The sequence below is a fragment of the Ambystoma mexicanum genome, chromosome 9, assembly GCF_040938575.1.
Source record: "Ambystoma mexicanum isolate Mex_15411 chromosome 9, UKY_AmexF1_1, whole genome shotgun sequence".
NCBI classification, from domain to species: Eukaryota; Metazoa; Chordata; class Amphibia; order Caudata; family Ambystomatidae; genus Ambystoma; species Ambystoma mexicanum.
Genome location: NC_090931.1, coordinates 111,976,350 through 111,998,616, shown reverse-complemented (window position 1 = coordinate 111,998,616; position 22,267 = coordinate 111,976,350).

The following is a 22,267-nucleotide window of genomic DNA, read 5'->3' as shown; positions in this document are numbered from 1 at the left end:
GATACAGGAAATGTCTTTATATTGGAACGAGATTAAGCATTTTCTAAACAGCGCAATCAGTTTCCAATCCACCATACTATATAATGACAGCATACCTAATTCAAAACGAATCAAAACAATTGGTACACAACTTGGTAGATTAAATAGAGAACGCCAAAACCGACCTTCAAGTTGGTCCCAAAAGGTATGTGATTTTGGTGCACGGGACTCCGAGCCATAGGTGACAATAGGCATTACCTTCAGAGAGAAAAACAACAACAGAGGACTACAAGTGAATTTACCAAATGTATACAAAATAGCCTTTGACTGTGATATTAAGGCTTGCAATTTGGACTTTATATCAACTACATACAGAGTTTCACTCACAGTGTTACCAATCATAACACCTAGGTATCTGTAGGACAGAGTGATTGAAATCTGTGCTTTACCTAGCGTCCAAACAAAATGCTTCTGGTGCTTGAGTATGTTTTGGCATACCATAATCTGGGTCTTAGCCAGATTAATGGGTATAGAATTTTCAGAAGCATAAGAATACAAACCTTTGATCAGCCGTTGTAAACCAGTTTGTGTTTTAGAGAAAAGAATAAGGTCATCAGCATAGAGGACCCAAGGAATTTGATGGGAGCCCAAATTCGGAGCATCAGAATTAATATTCTTAAACCTTTCTCCCATGTCTAAAATAAACAAATTAAATATAGTGGCTGCCAAGATACACCCTTGCAAAAGCCCACGGAAAGTAAAAATAGGAGCAGTTAGCTGACCATCTAGAGTTAATCGAATACAGATGGAAGTATTCGAATGCAGTAAAGAAATTAGTTTAAAAACAGAAAACGGGCAGCCCAGAGCAATTAGTTTATGTAGTAATAGGATGCGATCAATGGAATCAAAGGCTTCCTTGAAGTCAACACATGCTAATAAACAGCGGTTGTTTATGTTGATGGCACAGTGCATTGATTGATTTAGTTGTGGCAATGTTAATAGTGGTGCCTTTACCAGACCAGCGATAAAGCCAGTTTGAAATGCATCTCACATATTTTTTGCAGCAGTCCACTGATTCAGGTCCCGCAGAATTATAGAGGCAAAGATTTTTCCAGGAGCGTCTAGAACGGCGATAGGCCTATCATTCGCTGGATCATGCTTATCACCCTTCTTAAAAATGTGGACAATCAAAGAGGTGCATCAGGAAGGAGGTCGTTTTTGAGTAAGTATAATTTTTGAAAAGATTTCAAATAAAGTAGCCGCCCACAATTCTGGGAATTGCTTCAGCATGGAGTTGGATAGTCCATCTGGACCGGGCGCTCTCGACATACTAGCATTCCTGATATAATATCTTCAACAGAGAATGATAATGAGATAGCTCCTTCTAAATTAGGCAAACATAAAGAAGAATCAGAACAGGGCGCCGCATACAAGCGGGAAAAATGAGTAAGCCAATCAGATGGGGAAACATCATTAATCTGCATAGAGCATTCGGAATACTTATACGTTTTAGCTATTAAAGCCCAAGTGCCAGTAGAATTTTTTGAGGACAATTGGGTTAACATAAGTTCACCGTCAGTTTGAAACAAGGACACACGATGGCACTGTCTCCAGTTTCTATCACTAGTCTTGATGGATTTTAAAGTAGACCACCATGATTGTTCCAGGAGGGTAAGTGCCAATTTCCTCTCTTTCTGAAATAGGGCTTTCCTTTTCTGTATGGCTTCATTAAAACGATGAGAGGTAGGGCAAGAATTAGATAACTTAGGTTAATTTTAACAAAAGATATTGGGCCTCATTAGGAGTGTTGCGGTAAGGCAACATTCTGAGTATGCTCGCGGGTGCCGCTCTGGAAGGCCTGGTCAGACCAGGCATGCAGAGCAGCACCCGCGAGCAGTACCGGATGACAACAACGGCACTTTATTAACAGGACCGTGGTTACCATCCTCCCCATTGCCATTGGGCCCTATGGGGGCTCAAATGGGAATGGGGACGTACCGGGTCCAGGTCCCGCGAAAGGGAATTCCCCTTTTATGGGACTCAGACCCGAGTTTGGAGGAAGCCATGCCCTTATCATGAGTGGCTTCCTCCAAACTCGTAATGAGTGCCATTGCCTAATAATAAAACTACTTGGATATGCGTCAGCATATTTTGGCTTGTGACTACGCATCAGCCTGGTTTGAATATGGCGGCTGCTATTAACATTGGAGGCCAGTCGTACTATGTCTGTCTCACTGCTATAATAACCTACTTTCAACTTAAGCCATTGTTTACATACCCTCAGATATATTCATAGGCCCCATTTTTAAACCCATCAAACCACGTGCCAGGTGTCATCAATAGTTTTTCCAGGGTCCCAAGGTTGTCACAATTGTCTATCTTATTAAAGGCTTGAAAAAAGTTCACCACGATAGTACTATTTGTCAAGGCACAGCAGTTTCTCATAGCACATAGCCATCTTGCAGATGAGTTCAGCCTCAATAGTCTCAAGGTCAAACTCCAGGTGTACGTATTCAAATGATGACATCTTTGGCATTCTAAACAATATTCACAGTATTCTGGCTTCAACATTACTCAATTCATTTATCAATTTGTGACCCCACTCTTCGACCCCATGCAGCATGACTGGGATCATGTTTGCCATGTGTAATAGCAACATTGTCTTTCATAAGCAACCTCCATGCCGACCAATAAAGGACCTTAAGTTATCGACCATCCTAATACACTTACTCTCATTCTACTCCCCATGCAGGTTCCATTTTAATTTGTTGTCAATTATTACGCCTAAGTATTTATAACACCTAGCACATTCAACATTCTCATTATTGATCTCCCACACACATTTGGATTTAGTTGTCTTTCTTTTACCTGTACAGGGAGAACATGACTCTCTCTCCAGGAAGATGGAAACTTACCGTAATTTCCAATATTCTCAAAGAGGATGTGCAGCTCCTGGGCCCAAATGATCGAGGATAGTCTAATCAGACTGTTACATGTACCATCAGGGTCAGCGGCTCTAGAGTTATGCAACCTCTCATGAGTGATATCAAGCACTGGCGATTTGCATACCCATTTTTCAAAGGGAATACATTCCTCTACATCTGCTGGTTCATCAGACCCCAATGTCATCACTACATGAGCACAACATGCCTCCTCACACCCGCTGTTAATAGGCAAGGCTTTCTTTGCAGCTCATCTAACCACCAATCATATGCATGTATTATTACCAGTCTGGGCATGGTTGGCTAGGTGTTTCCAAACCTCAATCTCACACTTATAGCGATGGCCCTTCAGCCACCTATTGTATTTGGACATTTCCAATGCTGAGAAATTACCTGTTGCAGTATATGGGGCCTGCAATCATAGCGGTGGCCCATTTTGGACGTATGAATCCACCGCTCATGAGGACTTCTGTAATTTCTTCGTTTTCTGAATTGTTTCCTTAATACTGGAGGTTAAGGTCAAGAAATCAATAATAGTTGAGGGCCCAGCACTTCCAAAAGCAGACAAGTGTTTCTCAATGTATATTGCAATTTCCCTGTCAGCAACTAGCTTAGCTTTATCCAATTTTGTCGCTTTCCATGGTATACGATTTTCACCATTGTCGATGAAAATGTAACCATTTAAATCAAACGATTGATTATTTTCATAGGATTCCATTTGAACACACAGAGGCATATGATCACTCTCCTCACATGTCAGAACAGCCATATCCTCCACCATGGCCAGTGCAACATTGTTCACGAACACGTAGTCAAGGGTGGAAGCGCACTTCCCACACACCCATGTATAGGCTTTCTGGGCATCGCCAGGACTATATCCATTCAGCATAGTAAATTGGTATGTGTATAAGAGCTAGCCAATGCTTTTCCCTGTCGGTTAGACGCACACACATTCATTGGAGCTGACTCACCCATATCACATAAGTCTACCACAGGTGCATCTATCTTTGCATTAAAATTGCCTACTATCCATATCGGAAGACATGGGTCAGCATCATCAAGCATGTTTTTTACTGTCTTTATATTTTGTTTGTTAGCTACTGCAATGGTATTGCTATTGCATTAATGAGGACCATTTATCTTTGTTCATAACTGATTCCAACTACTTGAACCATTGTAGTCGAACCATGTATAGCACCTAAACTCCATGGGTGCCGAACAGAGACCAAACGTCCTCCCTTAGGACGACCAATAGGTCCCTTGACAGACACTATCTGTGTGGTACTTCTGCCATCTATTGTGCAGGCCTCTATCATCCACATTCTGTGTAAAGCAATTATAATAAATATATTGGTGCAGGCTAACAGGCCATCTTCAGCAGCCAAATGGGCAAATCCCCTTGTGTTCCAAGAACATATATTATGGTCAAGGAGATATTGTGGAAAAGTGGTCCTGAAACACATTTGAGAGCCATTGCCAATGGCCTTCACCATTATCGACCTCCTCTATGTTGGTCTCCTTATTACTCATCCCTCCAAGGCCAAGGTTATATCTTGTCCTATCATCTACACTGTCATGTTGGTCTCAAAGTGATCTTAAATCAGTCAGATGATTCACAGCCTTATTGGGATTTTTAATCAATGTGGGATTTCTAGTTTTTTGTGTCACCATCTTCACAATTATACAACTATAGCCATGTCTGTACAGATCATGTTCATATTGCAAGACATTCAAATGTGAACCAAATATTTGCAGCCGAGATGGTTATGTCTTCTAATTGGTCTACAATCTTAATGTCATTTGAGGTAATAACCCTAAGAGGCACTATTGTGTGCAAAATACACAGCCATGGTATTTAAGGGGGGATGCTGGTCAGTGGATGAAACAGGCCTCAATTGTAAGGCTCTTACCTCATTCCTGGTTGTTACATCACCATCGACAACATTACCCTCATTTTATTTGCTGCCCGTAAATATCCTACTCCAAATTGCTTGGGGTTGTCCATTCATCCGTGTTTGAGAGGCAGTATTTACCAACCTGGATCCACTCCCCACATTGTACTGCTCTGTGTATATTACTATTGGTTTCAGGGTTGCAAACTGGTTGTTCTTCAACCAAAAATAAACATTGGATATCCTCCGAGACACAATCGTCAGTGTCTACCCGCACATTGCGTTTATTCTTCTTACGTCGCTTACTAGTTTTACCACTACCCACATCCCCATTACTACCACCATGTCTTAGTTTCATAACATTCTGAAATAGCTACGAATACCAATCCTATGTGCAAAGACCCTTACATGGGGTGATTTCAACAGTGTTTTTCCATGATGTATTCCTATTGCACTCATACTTATAGAGTTCTTTGATAGCGAATGTGTGACATTCGTCTTCGATTGCTCAATTTCAACAATAGATGTATCTAAGTTCATGATGTTAAGGTTATTGATATCTTCATTGAGGACACGCGCTAGGTCTACGCCGTTTGCCGTACATAAAAGATTCTGATAATGACATTTTTCCATGATGCTTTCGCTCTTTCACTAATGGTAGAAGGGCCACCTATCACTGTGATATTGGCCATAGATCTTTGGGTCTACTGTTCAATTTCAATGATTTCTCCTGTTGGCGTTTGACTAGACTCAGCGTTAGTACGTGTTCCCTGCTCTCTTGATGTTCTCCTGGTTCGATTGATGCTTTTATGCAGGAGAAGAGAATGAACATCAAGTTTGTTTTCCAATCTCTCACTTTTTTCAAGAAGTGTTGCGAGCAGATTTTCGAAGACGGCAAACATAGCTGTAGATGAAATACTTTTGCTGCTGGTCTCAGACTCATGTGTGAAATCTAAAAGTGTCTCTGTTCAGGGGTGGACTGGCCTATAGGGAACTCTGGAGATTTCCCGGTGGGCCTCTGCACCCTGGGCCTCTTTTGTGTGGCATTTCCTAATTTTCGCATAGGAAAAGCATTGGGCTTGCTGAAAATGTGTCATGTGGGGCCACTTTGAAAATAATTTCCAGGGCCTCTTTTGGTCCCAAGTAAGTATTTCAAGGGCCTCTTTTAGTTTCCACTCCACCCCCTTTCCAGCTATTTTTCGAAGGCAGGGCCATGGGTGGACTGGCCTATGTGGAACTCTGGAGATTTCCCGGTTGGCCTCTGCACCATGGGATTCCTTTGTCTGGCATTTCCAAATGTTCACATAGGAAAATCATTGGGCTTGCTGAAAATGTGTCATATGGGGCCCCTTTGACAATTATTTCCAGGGCCTCTTTTGGTCCCCAGTAATTATTTCCAGGGCCTCTTTTAGTTCCCAGTCCACCCCTGTCTCTGTTGCACAAACCTCCTCCAGTCCGTTCTGCTCACAATGTAATTGTGACACTGTAGAAGGTAATAAAGGAGCCTTACATCTGTCACAGGACAAGTCCCCCAAATGCTACATCAAGCACAAATTGAGAGTCGTGGTGTGTTTCACTAGCATGATGAAGCGATGTTGAAGTGGTAGTTCCAGGATCACCTGCTTTATGCATGATAATGTCATCTGCATATTCATGTGTTCTCTCAATAGCACACACACGCCTATCAGCCATCAGCTTTGCAGCTGGAGCAACATCATTGTGATTCATAATTATATTTGCAACTTCATGACTGGCATCAATAGCATCAGGCCCAGCAATATGTGTTACATATGGTATCATCAACAAAACACAAAAATACACTTGCACACCACTTTCTAAATTATAGTTCCATGATGGGTAAATGATATTCTATAGACTGTTTTATCAAAATTTAAGGTGCAGGGGAGAGAGACTCAGCCTTGGTATCTAGGCTGGAATATAATAGAGAACAAAGATTCCAAATTATGGAAAGCTACGTCCCCTGCACACTTTACATAGGGCAATAAGCCTAAGGGATATTTTAACAAGTTAGTGTAACTAGTGTAGTTTGAATAGCTTTTTTACATTAGGTATTTCATAATCATGCGAGTAAAGGTATTTTTCAAACAAGTACATTCAGAGAATTCATTCAATGACTCCTTTTGGTTAGAGAAAGAAAGGTCTTCTCCTTTTTAATATTTTCAAGTAGGACCAACGCGTTTCGAGATTCATGTTCTCTTCATCAGGGGCATAGATTCCAAAACAGTTTTCACATAGATCTACAGAAACAGAGATTAATCAAACATTAACTGATGTTTTACCAATAATTAGGAAATCAAATAACAAAGTTATGTCACTTTAAAAAAAAAAGAAAAACCAAACAATTTGTTTAGATGGCCATCCTGTAACCAGTGTCCCTCTGGACCCGATAATGCTTGTGTATAATGTTTTTATAAAAAGTACATGTTACTTATAAGTGAATTACTTCTAATCCACAGTGCACAGGTGGTTAAAAAGGAACAAATAGGAACAAGTCTAGAAGTTGAAGACCATTAGGACCTTAAATCCAGGTAGTGTACAGTGATATGTTGTATTCAAACACAGCCATGCCATGGTTAGATAATAAGTAAAAAAGGTTAAAGGATCTAATCTAAAAACTAATTCAAAAAAACAGACTCGCCCTTCTTCTAAACAACTTGTAGAAGAGGATATTCCCAGGGGGTGTTTAAGAGATTCATAACTTAGTGTTAGAGGCAACGTGTTGTGGTCTGGTGGGGTCCTGTAGAGTAGGGAGGTGAGAGGCTCCATTCTCCTGGAGGAGAATGAGAGCCTGAATTATAATGCTGTACTAACAAAGAGTACAGTGAAAGCCCAGAGGAGGGAGCAACACTTACTTGAAATCAGTATTGTAGTAGCAGTCCACGGCACGGATGCGGTCAGGAAGCACAGCTCTCCGACCGCATCCGCCGCGGACTGTTTATAAATGCTAATTCTAAGACCGGTGACATCATTCGCGCATGCACGAGTGGCGTCACAGGCAATGACGTCACCCGCACACTCAAAAGCACAAGCAGCGTTGCATAGGTAAAACAAATGAATAAGGGTGTATACGTGCCCATGACTGTCTAAATGTATTAACACCTAGACCAGTGACGTCACTCGTGCACGTGCATGCGGCACCACAGGCAGTGACGTCACCCGCGGCGTAGTGCAAGTAAAAACAATTGAATGAGGATTTCTAGAGTCAAACGTGCGCATCACAGGGGCTCTGACGATCTGATAAGTATGTGTGAATGTGTGTATACGCGAGTGGTGTCACTCAGGTGTGTGCAAGATGTAATAATCAGCTAAGTAAGGAACAATTCACCATGATACAATAAATTGGCAAAATTGCATATTAAAAACCTAAATATCCTGGAAATGATATAAGGCTAAAAAATATAAATAAGCAGTAGTGCATTAAACATACCATGCAGAAAACAAGACAGGATGTTGAAAATCCTGTTTTAGCTACCAGGGGTGCTAGTTGCTACCTGAATGTTATAAAAACCTAAATGAGGTAAGGGCCGTATAGCCCTGTTATGTAAATGTACAGAGTAGATCTCTGAGCAGAAATTAATCAGAATCTCAAGAGAAGGGCATTGCTATGTCATGAAAACATTCATCAAACTGTAGGGTCCATATATTGTATGTCAAAACAGAGCATATATTCAATAGAAAATTAACATCTTTACAATTTGTCTACCCCAAAACGGATGGGTGTACAGTCTAAGTCAGAATATTTCTGTTGGACTTGATGTTTATACATATTTAAACTTTAGAAATGGATACACATAGTACTAAATCTGGAGCAGTCAATACCTACATTTGTGTACTACTCTGTGGCTATAAGAATGGACCTAAGTAATAGCCCTCATTAAGGCCTAGTGGGGTCATTGCATCGAGTCTATTGATCCAAAACAATTCTCTCTAGGCCAGTAGTTTAGGTAGGTTTCTCCCCTGCTAAATGGGTGTACGACTTCCAAAATCACTAATCGCATTTGAGAGACATTATGTCTCATGTCGCGGAAATGTCTGAAGACGGGTGACTTGATGTTCTGTGTCCTAATACATGATTTGTGTTCCGTCCATCTGTCTTTGGCCCTCCTGTTGGTTTTGCCGACATACTATTTGCCGCAAGGGCATTGTATGGCATAGATGACGTTTTTTGTGTCGCATGTTTGCGAAATTTTTCAGCATGACCTTTTTTCCGATGAGTGGGTGGTGAATGTGGTCTCCTTTGATCAAGTTGTTACAATGCTGACAATGTAGGCAGGCAAGGGTACCCACTTTAGGTTTGCTTAAGGTCCTCTGTGTTGTAGGTTTGCTCCTTATTATTATTATATTATTATCAATTGGTCTCTGAAATTCTTTCCTAGTTTATACGTCATCATAGGTGGATCTGGAAAAAGATGTGATAGGGTTTCATCAGATTTAATTACGTTCCAATTCTTATGTATGATTCTTTTAATTTGGAAGCTTTGGCTTCATTCTGAATGGTGCCGGTGCTACCAGTATCCCCATTCCCATTGAGCCCTTTAGGGCTCAATGGGAATGGGGAGTAAAGGTTTTCGGCCACTGGCAATGGGGAAATACAGGGACGGGCAGTATTGTAATGGCCATGTATTTCCCCATTCCCAGAGGCCAGAAAAATTTGCAAGTTTGCCGGCAGCCTGCCGGATTTACCGGCAAAGCTACCGCCAAATGAGGCCCTAAGTCTTAATCTTCTTATAAGCAAGTTTGATAGGAAACAGCATCAGTATTTTTATCAACTACCGGGCTTATTACCATATCAATCACCTTAGATCCTAATTAACTAAAAGATATGTTTAAATCAGTCATGATTTCTTGAATTGCGCTTTCTTCATAAATTGCATTCAGCCCATTAACTAAATCTAGGATAGTATTTGGTGATTTGTGTACGTTCTACGACGTTGTGGAGGATAAGTGAATGCAGGAATCTGTTTGGATGAGAGAAAGGAAACCACGCCGAGTTCCATATCCGAACTCTGCCCCACTCTTGTCACCCGCAAAACCAACATTAGACATCATGGACAGCGAGCACCTGAACTACAATCTCTATAGCAATGATGTTGCACAAATGTCACAGTTACCTGTGTTATCCCTGTATATCCCAATAACTGTGACTTAGTAAAATATAAGCCCTTACGTAGCTCAATATTCATCTAACAACCAATTGTGGCAATTTTTATGATAGCCTTTCAATATTCAGTATTGCTCACTCTAACCACACATTATAGAGCAAAAAGACACCACCCATGCTTAGAGCCCCCTCAACACCCTCGACCCAGTGAACAGCAAACAGCACTCGCCTGAGCACTCCCATGATGCGCGTGTGTGGATGCATGATTCCCCCTAAATAAGTGCTGCTTCTGGGTTTTAGCGGCGGAGCTTGCTGCAGTGATCTCTAAAGAATGTAAAAGAATGGGACTTATTATCATATATCAGCAGTTCTTAAATCCAAGGTCCATCTAGAGATGATCTTTTATTGCAGACCACCATGTAGATTATCCAAAGATCAGCCAAAGGACCTCCAAGGTACGTCCAGGTCAGCAGTCAGGAGTTGACCATTCCAACACGCCAGCAAACAGCACTCGTCCGAGCACTCCCTTGATGCGTGTGCGGTAGCACATAGCCGGCTCAATAAGAACTGTTTCTGGTTTTTAGGGGCAGAGCTTGCCGCAGCGATCGCCCCAATGTAGATTATCCAAGGATTAGCCAAAGTACGTCCAAGGTACGTCCAGGTGAGCGGTTAGCAGATGACCAGTCCTACACGCTAGCAAATAGCACTCGCCTGTGCAACCCCTTGATGTGATATAAGAAGTTAAATGCATTAGACAATTTAGAATCCTTCCTATATGTTTTTTCCCTTGATGGAATGTCACAAATCTTTCCCAAATAATTCTCAAATGTTTTTAGAAGGTTTTGTGAAACTTGATCAAAGACGCGTGTGCACTCACCAGGCTCGGACTGGCTTATAGGGGAATAGGACAAAACCCGAACCAAAAATGAAAAAATATAGTGTGAGACCGTTTTTTTGGGTTAAAGTGGGCCACTTTTTTGGCCAATGTGAGGCAGTTTGATGAGTTACTTCACTGTGCGGCTAGTCGTTTGGACCAATTGCACAATTTGTGTCACATTGTATCCAAAGCCTCCACCATGGGTACTATTCACAGAGTCTATTACAAAAGGAATTAATTGCTATTTGCACCTGTGGGCCACTTAATCATTGGTGCCCGAGACAATTTTATATCCCAGTCCGACCACCTACTCACCTTACACTAATTAAATTGATTTGCCTAATGTTATATTTTCTGATAAAAAAAACACACCAAAGCAATTACACAAAACTCCTTCTTAACAGCAATAGTGACAATAGAAACAGACCAAATACGTAATGTAGCACGGCAGTCAGCAAATCCACTTAACATATACCACTGCCTGCACCTTGATGTAGTAGAGAGCAGAACAAACTCTTCATTGACCTGCGTTGCTAGGCAACTACCCACTTCACAGGAAGGCTGTGATGAATCCAAGTAAATGTGAAGCACATTAACACTCTTGACCTTTGACAGGCATATAATGAACGAGTGACCCCGTACATGGCCTCGAAACAGTACTGCGCATATCGGAGTACCTAATCGATCCCAGAGAGCATGCCGCTATGTGTGTGACGCACAGCGGTTGCCTTGCACTCAACTGCAAATGACGCAGTAGGTCCATGCCTACGTCACTACACAGAGAACACATCGTTAGCAGTGTGCTCTTCGAGAAGCTCACAACGCGCAGAGTTTTTATGCCTGACATGGAAATCAGTGTGCACACCCATGCCGGTAGATATCACAGTGTGGCACGCAAACTACTCACAGGACTAAAAGCTGTGATAGCCACAGGTTCTGCGTAGCAGACTGACCACACTACCAAAGTAGTTATTAAGACACTGTGGCAAAGATCAAGATACAACACTGACAATTATGATGTCTGATGGCCTTCGTAACCAAATGCTAAAAGACAATGGGCCTCATTCTGACTATATCGGTATCCTGGTGGCAGAGTCACCAGGATACTGGCATCTGGTACTTACCTTTACAGGGACATGATCCCGCGACATTGCCGCCGGATTATGGGTGTCGGCAGTACGGTGTAAATCCCCATTCATGGAGTCCCATGGGACTCCGTGAGGGGATTCTGCGTCATTACCGCCACCGGCATTGCCGGTGGAGGTAACAAGGGCTTTTTTGGCCAGTAGGGCGCCTGGCTTAACTCCAGCATTTCTCTGGAGGTAACCCAGGTGCCCCACCAGCAATCCCATAGTCGGGCGGTCCCAGCACTTTTTTACATACCGCCCGACTTGGAGTGAGACCCAATCTAAGGACAGGACAGACTGGATTGCAGCAAAATGATAAATGCTAATGGTTTCTAAACTCCTATTCAGCTCAGCACTAAAACTAGAGCATCAGTGGTCCCAATTGTGATGGTGAAACAGGCACAACTCCTCCCACTACAGGCACATCCCTTGCTTCTTTAAGGTGGTATGGGCTCAAAGAAGATTATGCTCTTCAAGAGGGCATGTGCCAGCATGGAAGCATCCAAACAACAACTGTATTGTAAGTAGCAAAATAAAAGTAATGTCCAATCAAGGTTCCATAAGAATAGGATACTTTAATTAAATTAAAGACTCAAACACTATTAAAAAACTAACAGCCAACCCTTCTAGTGAAATACACAGTGAAGACTTTGGGAGATAGAGGCACTCTGGGTTTTGACAGACAGAGATTTGAAGATCCCTCCCAGTTGAAATAAGAAACATTGAACTATTCCTTGAATTTATGAATTAAAGCCGACCTCGGAATCGAACTGCAGTTCCTCAGGTTTGCTTACTGGACACTTCACCACTGCACTATATAACCTGATGGAAAATAACAAACCACTAAATCTGAAATGTCCCATTTCGATACATCATGTTCCAGGGAAAACATTTGTATTGGGTCTTGGAATTTAAAACATGCACACCTTTTAAAGTTTTCAAAAACACTGTTAGAAGAAAATATCCTCTCTTGGTTTTGTGTGTGTGTTGATTTTATGAAAGGCAAATATTCATCCTGTGCAATTTGGATGGTTATGCAAAGCCAATTTAATGATATTTGCATATTTCACCTTGATATGCTAATTTCTGGCGACGTCACATCCCATTGCGTTTGTTGATGAGTCCCCCCACTTTTATTTTTAGGACTTGACCCCTGCAAACAAGTACAATAATATTTCTTTGAGTCATAAAATGGAGTCTCATATGCCACTAGAGCCCATAGGACAAGGCCAGGGGAAACATAACTGATTTCCACCTTTTGTCTTCTTTGAAGCGGTCGACAGCTTCAAGATGAATTAATTAATGGATGCTTTCAGCTGCGTCGACTCTGTATCGAAATGTCCAGCTGGTTTTGTTGAATTCAGCAATGCAGTGAGATTCAAGAAACGCTCAATAGCTATGGGTTCAGGAAAGTGTTGATAGGACTGCAGCAGCGAGGTGGCTCGACTGGGTCCAACAACACGATGCGGTTTGGCAAGCGGCAACAGCTTGAGTTTCTGAGGAGCTTGGCACGGGGAGGGAATGCTTGGATCTGCGCAATTTGAGTACAGTGTCCATTGCAGCTCCATTGAGTCAGTTCAGTGGCTCAAAAGCATTTGGAGTACTTGTGTCAGCTCTAATTGCTCAAAATGGCAGAGAGCACTAACCTCAGCTTATTTGGGGCTCTGAACAAGGGTAAGTCTGTTATCTGTCCATACCAGCTGGAAAGCTTGCCAAGGACACTTGCAGTGCTTGTCACTTCAGAAGGCAGAGTCCTAGGCACCAATGTCCAGTAGCTTACAGACTTTTTTAACAGCAGGTCACTTCAAATATTCCCCCCAAAGCAGTTAAAAAGACAGTGTGCTCTACAACAAGGTTCTCAAACCAAATAATCGGACACTCAAAGAATATGGCAAAGTACTACTTTATTGTCAATTAATAAAGTAGGGCAATCTCACATACATATATCTGATGCATGCACACTCACATATAGCTTGATTAGATGGAGGTTTTATACCCCAATATGCGTCATCTATGACATCATTCTACGTGGCAAAATAAAAAACCTATCAACGGAAGGGATTGGTTAAGGGAATATATCGATGTATAGAAGATATAAGGATTAGTGTATAATTGGCTACCCCTTACCTGTAGGGCACGCCTTGAGCTACTTCTAAATACATATAATACTGCTCATAGCAGACACAACAACAGTGGATTGGTCTATGCTATGTTGCATGTTAGATTGTCCTTCAACTCCACTGATTGGTTGGTATACTAGCCAATCATTGGAATTTTGTCTCTTTAGCAGCACATACGTGAAATGCAACTTAGGTATGTGAATCTTTTTTTGTTTGTTTACTTTTCGATTTAGTCAGCAGATGATTTTCCACAAAATACAAAATTCATTTAACACAGTTTAAAAACAAGAATAAAAGTAAATGAATTACTCACCAAAAACAAGAAAGAAAAAAAAAAAGATGATAAAAAAATTAAAACATGGAAACAAAGAACATTTCAGCTTAGATCAAATTAACACGATTTGCTTATTTATATTTCTTAGCAATTAACTGTTCATCAGTACAAACTTTATAATTGGAGATAATATATAACATTCTCAAAATGTTATAAGGGGTTCCATTTTCTTCAGACATCTCAAAAATTCCAATGTCAAACATTTCTCTTTCCCTTGAATTAACCGGGACCAGAAATTCTCTGTGAACAACCAGTGAATTTTGTGCACAAAACAAGAGAAATGATCCATTCTTATTTGACTAGTGCCCATGCATGCTAGTAAAAGACGTTTCACATTTTGTTTAACATTCCCAGTACATAAATCACATAAACCATCAGACGGCAACCCCTATTCCTGATTCTTATTAGATTGAGTGTGATTTATAGATTCATACGTAATCTTGGAAAGTTTGACCTCCCATGTTGATTAGGAAACTTTCTGAGATATGGGAGCAAGTAACCCAAGGGTTTATCTGCAACATGAAAGGCCCTAAAGCACCTCATGTCCACGAATGAGGCCCATGATTGATCTAAATAAAGAAACCCTTTTCCATGTCGCATAAGACTGCAGAGACTGGAGACCTAGCTCGTATCGCAATCTTGCTATTGGTTACGATGGTGATAAATGAAGCACGTTTTTCCTGATGTTGCCCTCTATGCGCACCCAACTGATTCTTAGGGCCATCGACTCAATTTCTATGTCTACTGGAATTACATTGCCTTTATAAATCCGATTAGAGGCAAAATGGAAAACTTGCAGTATATAAACAGAATTCTTTTCATTTGGCAAGTTAATTGAGTAACCTTCTTCCCTAGATATGATATGATAGGTTATTTATAACACGCTTAATACCCAGCGGTTTCTAAGCACGAACCCACGGATCGAACCTGCGTTGCTCTGCGTCGCCTTGCTTCAAAGGCGAGCACGTTGCCCCTGAGCTATCCTCCCGAGATCAGGTTCTAGCGCTAGCATGGAAGGATTTGATCTAATCATGAAACCTAAGTATTTTATTTCTTTAATGACTCGTCATTTCTGACCCACCAACCTCCATTTAAAGCTACTTATTCCTTTCTTATGTATGGATTTGTATGTCATGATGAAAGTTTTACTAGAGTTAATAACAAGGTCATTTAATCTGGCATAACTACTAAACGCTAAAATTAAATGTTTTAGACCTACCGTGGTGTGATCCATTAAGACCACATTGTCTGCATATGCTAGACCTGTGATCTTAAGGTCTCCCATTGCTGGAGAAACTAACGAATGGGAACTAAGTTTGTTCCAGAGGTCTGCCATGAAGAGATTAAAAAGATATGGAGCAACTATGCACCCCTGTCTCAAACTTTTATTTGTTGGTATTTCAGATGATAAATTACCCTCAATATCCACTCGGACTTGTATTATGGTGTTTTCAAGCGTATGAATTAGAATCGATAATAATCATTGTGGTATCCCCAGTCTCTAAATTTACACCATCATTTTCCTCTATTGATGGTGTTGACCGACCAGGATAGGTGTATCCAGACCACATACAATTGTTGTTTTTTTGTTTGTGTGGTGTTTACCATGTTTAATACCAAGCCGTTCAGTGACGTCAACAATCCCTTATGGAACCCTGTCTGGAACTTATCTTTGTCTGATCAGCCCAATTTTCTAAATCCTTCAGGAGAATACTTGCAAAGCTTTTACTTTCAATATCCATCTGGGCGCTTGGGCAATAGTTCAAGTGGTTCCCATGATATACTTTCTTAAATATGGGAAATATTATTGCTGTATCCAATGAGGGGGGCTTTGATGGCATTTTATGGTATTGTTAAAAGGATTTGAGAGAATAGAGGTCCTTATGCCCATTGAAGACCGCAATGTTTCATTTGGAAGACTGTTAGGCCCTGCAGCTTTTGCTTTTGCAAGTTAATCTTCTATTTCTTTGGGTTCTATCTCTAACTCCCATTAAATCGGTTCATTTCACTGAACACTGTAGAGAAGTAGTTTATCCAAGTGATTTCTGTTATGCAATTTGATTGAGCACTTGATGGATTTGGCACATTTATTAGGCTCCAAAAATTACTGGAGTTAGATTCGGTGACCCTTTTTAACATAGTAAATACATCATTATTCGTTCTTTCAAAGTTTTTAGTCCTTGACCATTGGCGGTATTGATTACAGAGAGATCTCTTTTTTCCAATGAAGTCCTTGAAATTGAGCCCCGCTCTTTTCAGTTTCTGAATATTACATTGCAGGGCTCTTTTGTGATCTGTTGTCTCCTGATCGTAACATTGGGAATATATCCCCTGAGGAAATCCTTTTTTTAATAACAAGTTTGCAATATCCTAAAGAAGCTGAACAAAGGATTCCGAATATGAAAAGAGATCGAGAGCCGTACTATTGGGTCTCACCATTAGGTCTTCCAGTTTGTAAGTTAAATTCCCACCTTTCTGTTCAAACATAACAACTTGATTCTTTCCTTGGTTAACTGAAAGTAATGTTCGATACATTGATTTTGGGGTGGCCGGTTTTCTGTGGTCTAAAACTGCGTTGGGGGAATGTGGTCATACTACCTATCTCAACTACCTTGAACTCACAACATTCCTTAAATACGTATTCAGACATTATGATATAGTCTATAGTTGAGAGTCGGGATCTACTTCTCCATGTTTTTCACTGCCAGCACATCCCCAGAAATGGAGCCATTTGCAAAAAATAGATTCCATTCTTTAAAGAGGTTTGACCACATACATCCATTTCTATATGGGGTCCCTCTCTGCCCCTCCCCTGAACTATTCCTAGGCAATCCGAGTTCAAGTCCCCCGCCACCAAAATATTGTTCCAGGATAGCTGGTTTGTATGAGAGCATACCAGCTAGATCCTCTTGAAAGGATATCAGACTGGAATGGGCGGGGCTGCAGTATAAATTAAGTGGTACTACTGATCAACAGATGGAATTTTTAGGTTATAATATCCTGACGGGTAAAATTCCTAGTCTTTTTGAAGGCAGCTGCTGGATTGTTCTTACTTTGGCATTATGAACGGCAACCAATAATCCCCCTGACGGTCTTCCTCCATTCGCTTTTGTAGCGAGTTGGTTAAATGAGGTAACACCATCTAATGTCATAAATTCCATCAACCATGTTTCTTGTAAGAGAATCAAGTTGTTTTCTTCTAATCTTCCCTAAATGAAGTGGAGCCCTGTGTATTCCAACAGAGAATTGGAAAGGTATTATTAACTAAAGCAAATCTTCAACATTACTCAATTTCTGGAATACTTCAGTGATTATTCCAGGCAAAAGTGCCCAGATTTTCTTTTGTTGTTTGTTTTCTCCACCCTGTTCCCTTCTTCCAATTGTAACGTCTTCTGCATTTTCAATTCCATAATATTGTATGTACTTTTTCTGACCTTTGATTATACTTGATCACAGGCACAGACACTGTTATTCCTAAACCCAAATCTATGAAATCCCTTGATGATTCAGCATAGCGCTTTCCCCCAATTGGGATTTCATTACAACCTCAACTATGTATGTGATTTGATCATACGGAAAACTAATTCGATCAATGCCATGAGAAGACAGCAGGAATAGGTCCGGAATTTGTTTAGTTACGGCCAGGATATTTCCCCTGTTCAGGCTCGCTTGACCTTTAAAAGGTCAATCCTCTTGAGCCATATCCTTGTTATCGAGAAGGGTCTTTGTTCCTTCTTGTCATGTAGTTCTTCTCCTGGTGCCAAAATCTCACCCGTTTATTGAGATATGATTGTTTTTGAGGATCTTAGATCTTCTTTCAGCGTGTTTGTAGTTCTGCCTTTATTTTGACATTTCGAGTCAGTAACAGGAGAGCTACTTCCAAGCGAGGAAACCTCAATAGAATTGATTGTTGCTTTCGGAACCCAATCTAACTCTGGTCTCACCTTTTGAAAGACAGGGGCCAGGCGTAGGGGTGCCTTTTCCACTTCTTTCAAGCCTTCCGTTTCTAGACCCACACTGATCTTTTTTGTTGCTGAACTAGACAGGGTTTTGGAATGTCGAGGTGAATCGACGTGTTGTTCGTCATTCACATTGATTTTATCAATAGAGGTCTGGGTTGGAATCTCATGTACTTCCTTACAGGCAGCGTTATTGAGAGCTTTCAAGAATTTTCTTTTACCAGAATTCTTTTGATTTGTTTGTTTTATATTCTTTGATTTCTGAGACTGGTGTTCATACATTTCTTTGTGTGTAACATTTCTTTGTCGAGCCTCTCTTTGATTCTTGCTTTTCGCTGCTTGCATTTTTGTGGCTTGGTGGTGCCACCAACATCATTTGTTATGAATGCAGGCTTTAAAGTCTCCTTAATGACTGAATCTGCTGGGTGGGAGGTTGGTGCACAAACCTCCACCATCAGTGCAGATCCCAGGTGGCCCATTTCTTTTCGACCCGTCTTTGGCAGATTGGATAGTGCCTCCCCCGATTGGGCCCACCTGATGAATTCCCCCAGTATAGACTGGGAAAGAGGAGTGTCATCCAGCAGGATGTCTTCCAATAAAACATCCGCAATCTTCCTCCTCCCACCCACTGCCAGCCTAAGCAACATGCACCAGTACTCCTGCACTACTGGCACTTCTTCGCTTGAGAATGTAATATATTTTGCTGTGTCTGTACTATTGCCACTTTTGTACCTCTTGTGCCTTAAACATTTGCACCTGTGAACTTAATCTTTGCCTGTAACTGTAACTGTATCATTGCCATTGTTGTACCCTGTGCCTTAAGACATGCACCTGGTTGCCCTCGGTCCTAGTGTGCTATACAAATAAATAAAATACAAATACAAATGCAATCTGATTTTTAGTTCCTTTGGCGTCTCTTCCCAGTTTTTATTTACATCAGCTTTCATTAATTGGAATTCTTGATCCAGAGTGATCAGATAAGGCTTAATTTCTGTAGAAATTGTTAGTTGTGATCGACTTTCCTCCTTTAGAGAGTTTATGTCTTTCGCAATTGAGGAGTTTATCAAACAACTAAGACCCACCAATGAGGACTTCCATGCCCCCAACTCCCTGATTAGTTCTAACAAGGTACCTAAATGCATTTGGACCTCTGTCTTCAGTAGTTGAAATACGCTAGCCAGATAGTTTAACACAAAGCTCAATGTGGATAGGGTGGAATCTGACAATGGGTTAATAGCAGGATTAGCACCAGTAACTTGTGGCTGATCTAAGCTAGTATGATCTGCCAATGTCTGCCCTCTTTGGGATATGCTTGCATCCTCCATTTCTGTGTGGTTTGCTATCCCCTCCTCGCTGAGTGATGTCTGAACCTCCTCGCGTAGATCCATATGGGGTACGACCACCCCAATTGTATCTGATTAGACAGCCTTCCTTCACAAAGTATGCTGTCGCTAAATGATCTTCTTTTGCTTGTCATCCCCTTGGTTATCGCACGTTTCATTGAAGATGTTGACAGTGTGTAATCTAAATAGTTTTTCAGCAAAATGCCCATTGCCCGTGACATGGGACAAGGGCTTGATGTTATTACTCGTTCAGACACATACTGAGTTTGATTTCCCATTTGCTGCTGATTAGTTGGGGTAGGGAGCATTAAAGACACTTGCTCTATCTCCTGCGACATATTGTGCAGTTCTGCTGCCCTTAGGTCGTCCTTCCAAGTCAGGCTAGCACTTCTCAAATTATAAGAATTGGGCATCAGCCTGTTTGCTGAGTACTATCAGCATTTTCTATAAATGTTGCTTCTGAGAATACTCAGTATTTCTCAGTATTACTCAGCATCTCAGTGCTCAGTGCTCAGTATCGTAGTGGACAGACTATAGTGTCATAGATTGTTCTCGTAGATTGGTGACATGTACGTTTGGTGTGCGCGGTACAGAGCGGGGTGGTGAGAAGTTAAGATAATGTTAGACCACGGCCGTCAGTTACCTGTACATGGAATCCAAGACTAGACTTTTTCATATAGCATGGTCGTCAACACCCCAGCACCGCACAGGAACACACAGCAACACACTCTTGCCGCACTCGCTGCACGTTTGCATGTAGGCAGGGTATTCCTCTGCTTAGCACCACCTCCTCAGAATGAAAACAGTTGAAAGACTGGGTTTGTAACACAATCCCTGCACGACAACAAACTCTTGCCGCACTTGCTCTCCGTTCGCTTGCAGGCAGGGTATAGCTCTGCTTGGCGCTGCCTCCTCAGAATAAAAACAGTTAAAAGACTGGGTTTGTAACACAATCCCCACACAGCAACAACTCTTGCCGCACTTGCTAGGTGTTTGAAACCCATCAGACTACTCCACGTTTTCGCAATTAGCCCATCATCTCTCATCGGTAGGCCATAGCCAGAGTCTTCCGTAGTTGACCTTGTTTCCCGCTTCCTGCGCTGGAACATTCAAGGGAGTGTGAGCACATCACTATCTTACCTTGAGGCTCTAATGAATATCCTTTGTTTTTGACATCTGAATCACGTGTGGAGAGACCACAAATTTGTCAATTCCAACCTTCTATTTACTACTATTTGACTTAATTTTGCAGGCTGCTGTTGCTCCTTGCTCACTCCCTCCTTGAGAGCTGAGCACTCATACTGGACCTTTCGCAAATCACTGAAAACTTTGCTTTTCACCCAATGGCCCCCTCACCAACAAAGCCTCAACACTTGGACAATGGCTGCGCAGGCCTCAGACTTTGATTGCCTCATTTCCTAACTGTACTACTATGTTCTTTGTCTTATATGCAACTTTGCTTGTAACAGCGCCTTGTTACTCTCGGGTTTAGTGTGCTTTGTAAATGTAAAAAAAAAATAAAAAATATACATTTTTAATTGACCAGCAGTTTGGCTCTCACAGACGTTTTCTTCTTCTTTCATCTATAAAGAATGTCCCATATTTAGAGTGTATCCATGTAACACCCTTTGTGCTCAGTGCTTATCCTTTCAAAATAGCATCCTTAATTCTGTGCCAATCTCGACTCATCATCGGCTCTGCACAGAGAGCTATTTTTCTGCCTCTCCTGATTCTACAGCCTCGGCCTGTCTCTGTGGTAGCCTGGTTCCATTCAACATGAGTCAGCATACATGTTCTTATTATGGATGTCCTTGAAACATGATATTCTCCCCTATAGCAAGCTTATATTTGTTTTCTTTCTATTGGCGTTACTGTATATTTAAGCAATATAACCCTCGCGGCTGGGGCATTACCGACTCAGGTAATGCCCCAGGGCCCATAGTTATAGGCCCGAGCAAAGCGAGGGCCTTAACGAAGGCCCCGGGGCATTACCTAAGTCAGTAAAGCCCCCACCACGAGGGTTATATTGCTATTACTACCCTGGACCGCATTATGCGCGTGACCGGGGCACTAAAAGCATTTTTTTCTGTCCCGAAACGCTGCCGCGTTTCGGGACAGAAAAAAAAAAAGAAACAACCAAGAAAATGGCCGCCATGGAAAGGGAAAACGGAGTCCGTCTTCCATTTCCATGGCGGCCATCGGGAGCGGATGCGCTGGGAACACAAGTGTTCCCAGCGCATCCGCTCCCGAAAGAAAAAAAAAAGCAGAAGGTAAGTGGGGTTGGGAGGGAAGGGAAAAAAAATAAAATAAACGTACCTGCGTCCCCGGCGAGGGACGAGGGAAGCCTCCAGCCGTGTGGAGGCATGGAGCGGGGATGGCCCCGCTCCGAGTCTCCACACGGCTGTAGGCTTCCCTCGTCCCTCACCGGGGAAGCAGGAACAAGCAGGTAAGTGGGAGTAGGGGGGAGGAGGGAGGAAAGGGAGTTTAAAAAAAGAAGGCAGCCTCTCAGCCACGGGGAGGCTCGGAGCGGGGATGGCCCCGCTTCCAGCCTCCTCATTGGCTGAGGGGCTGC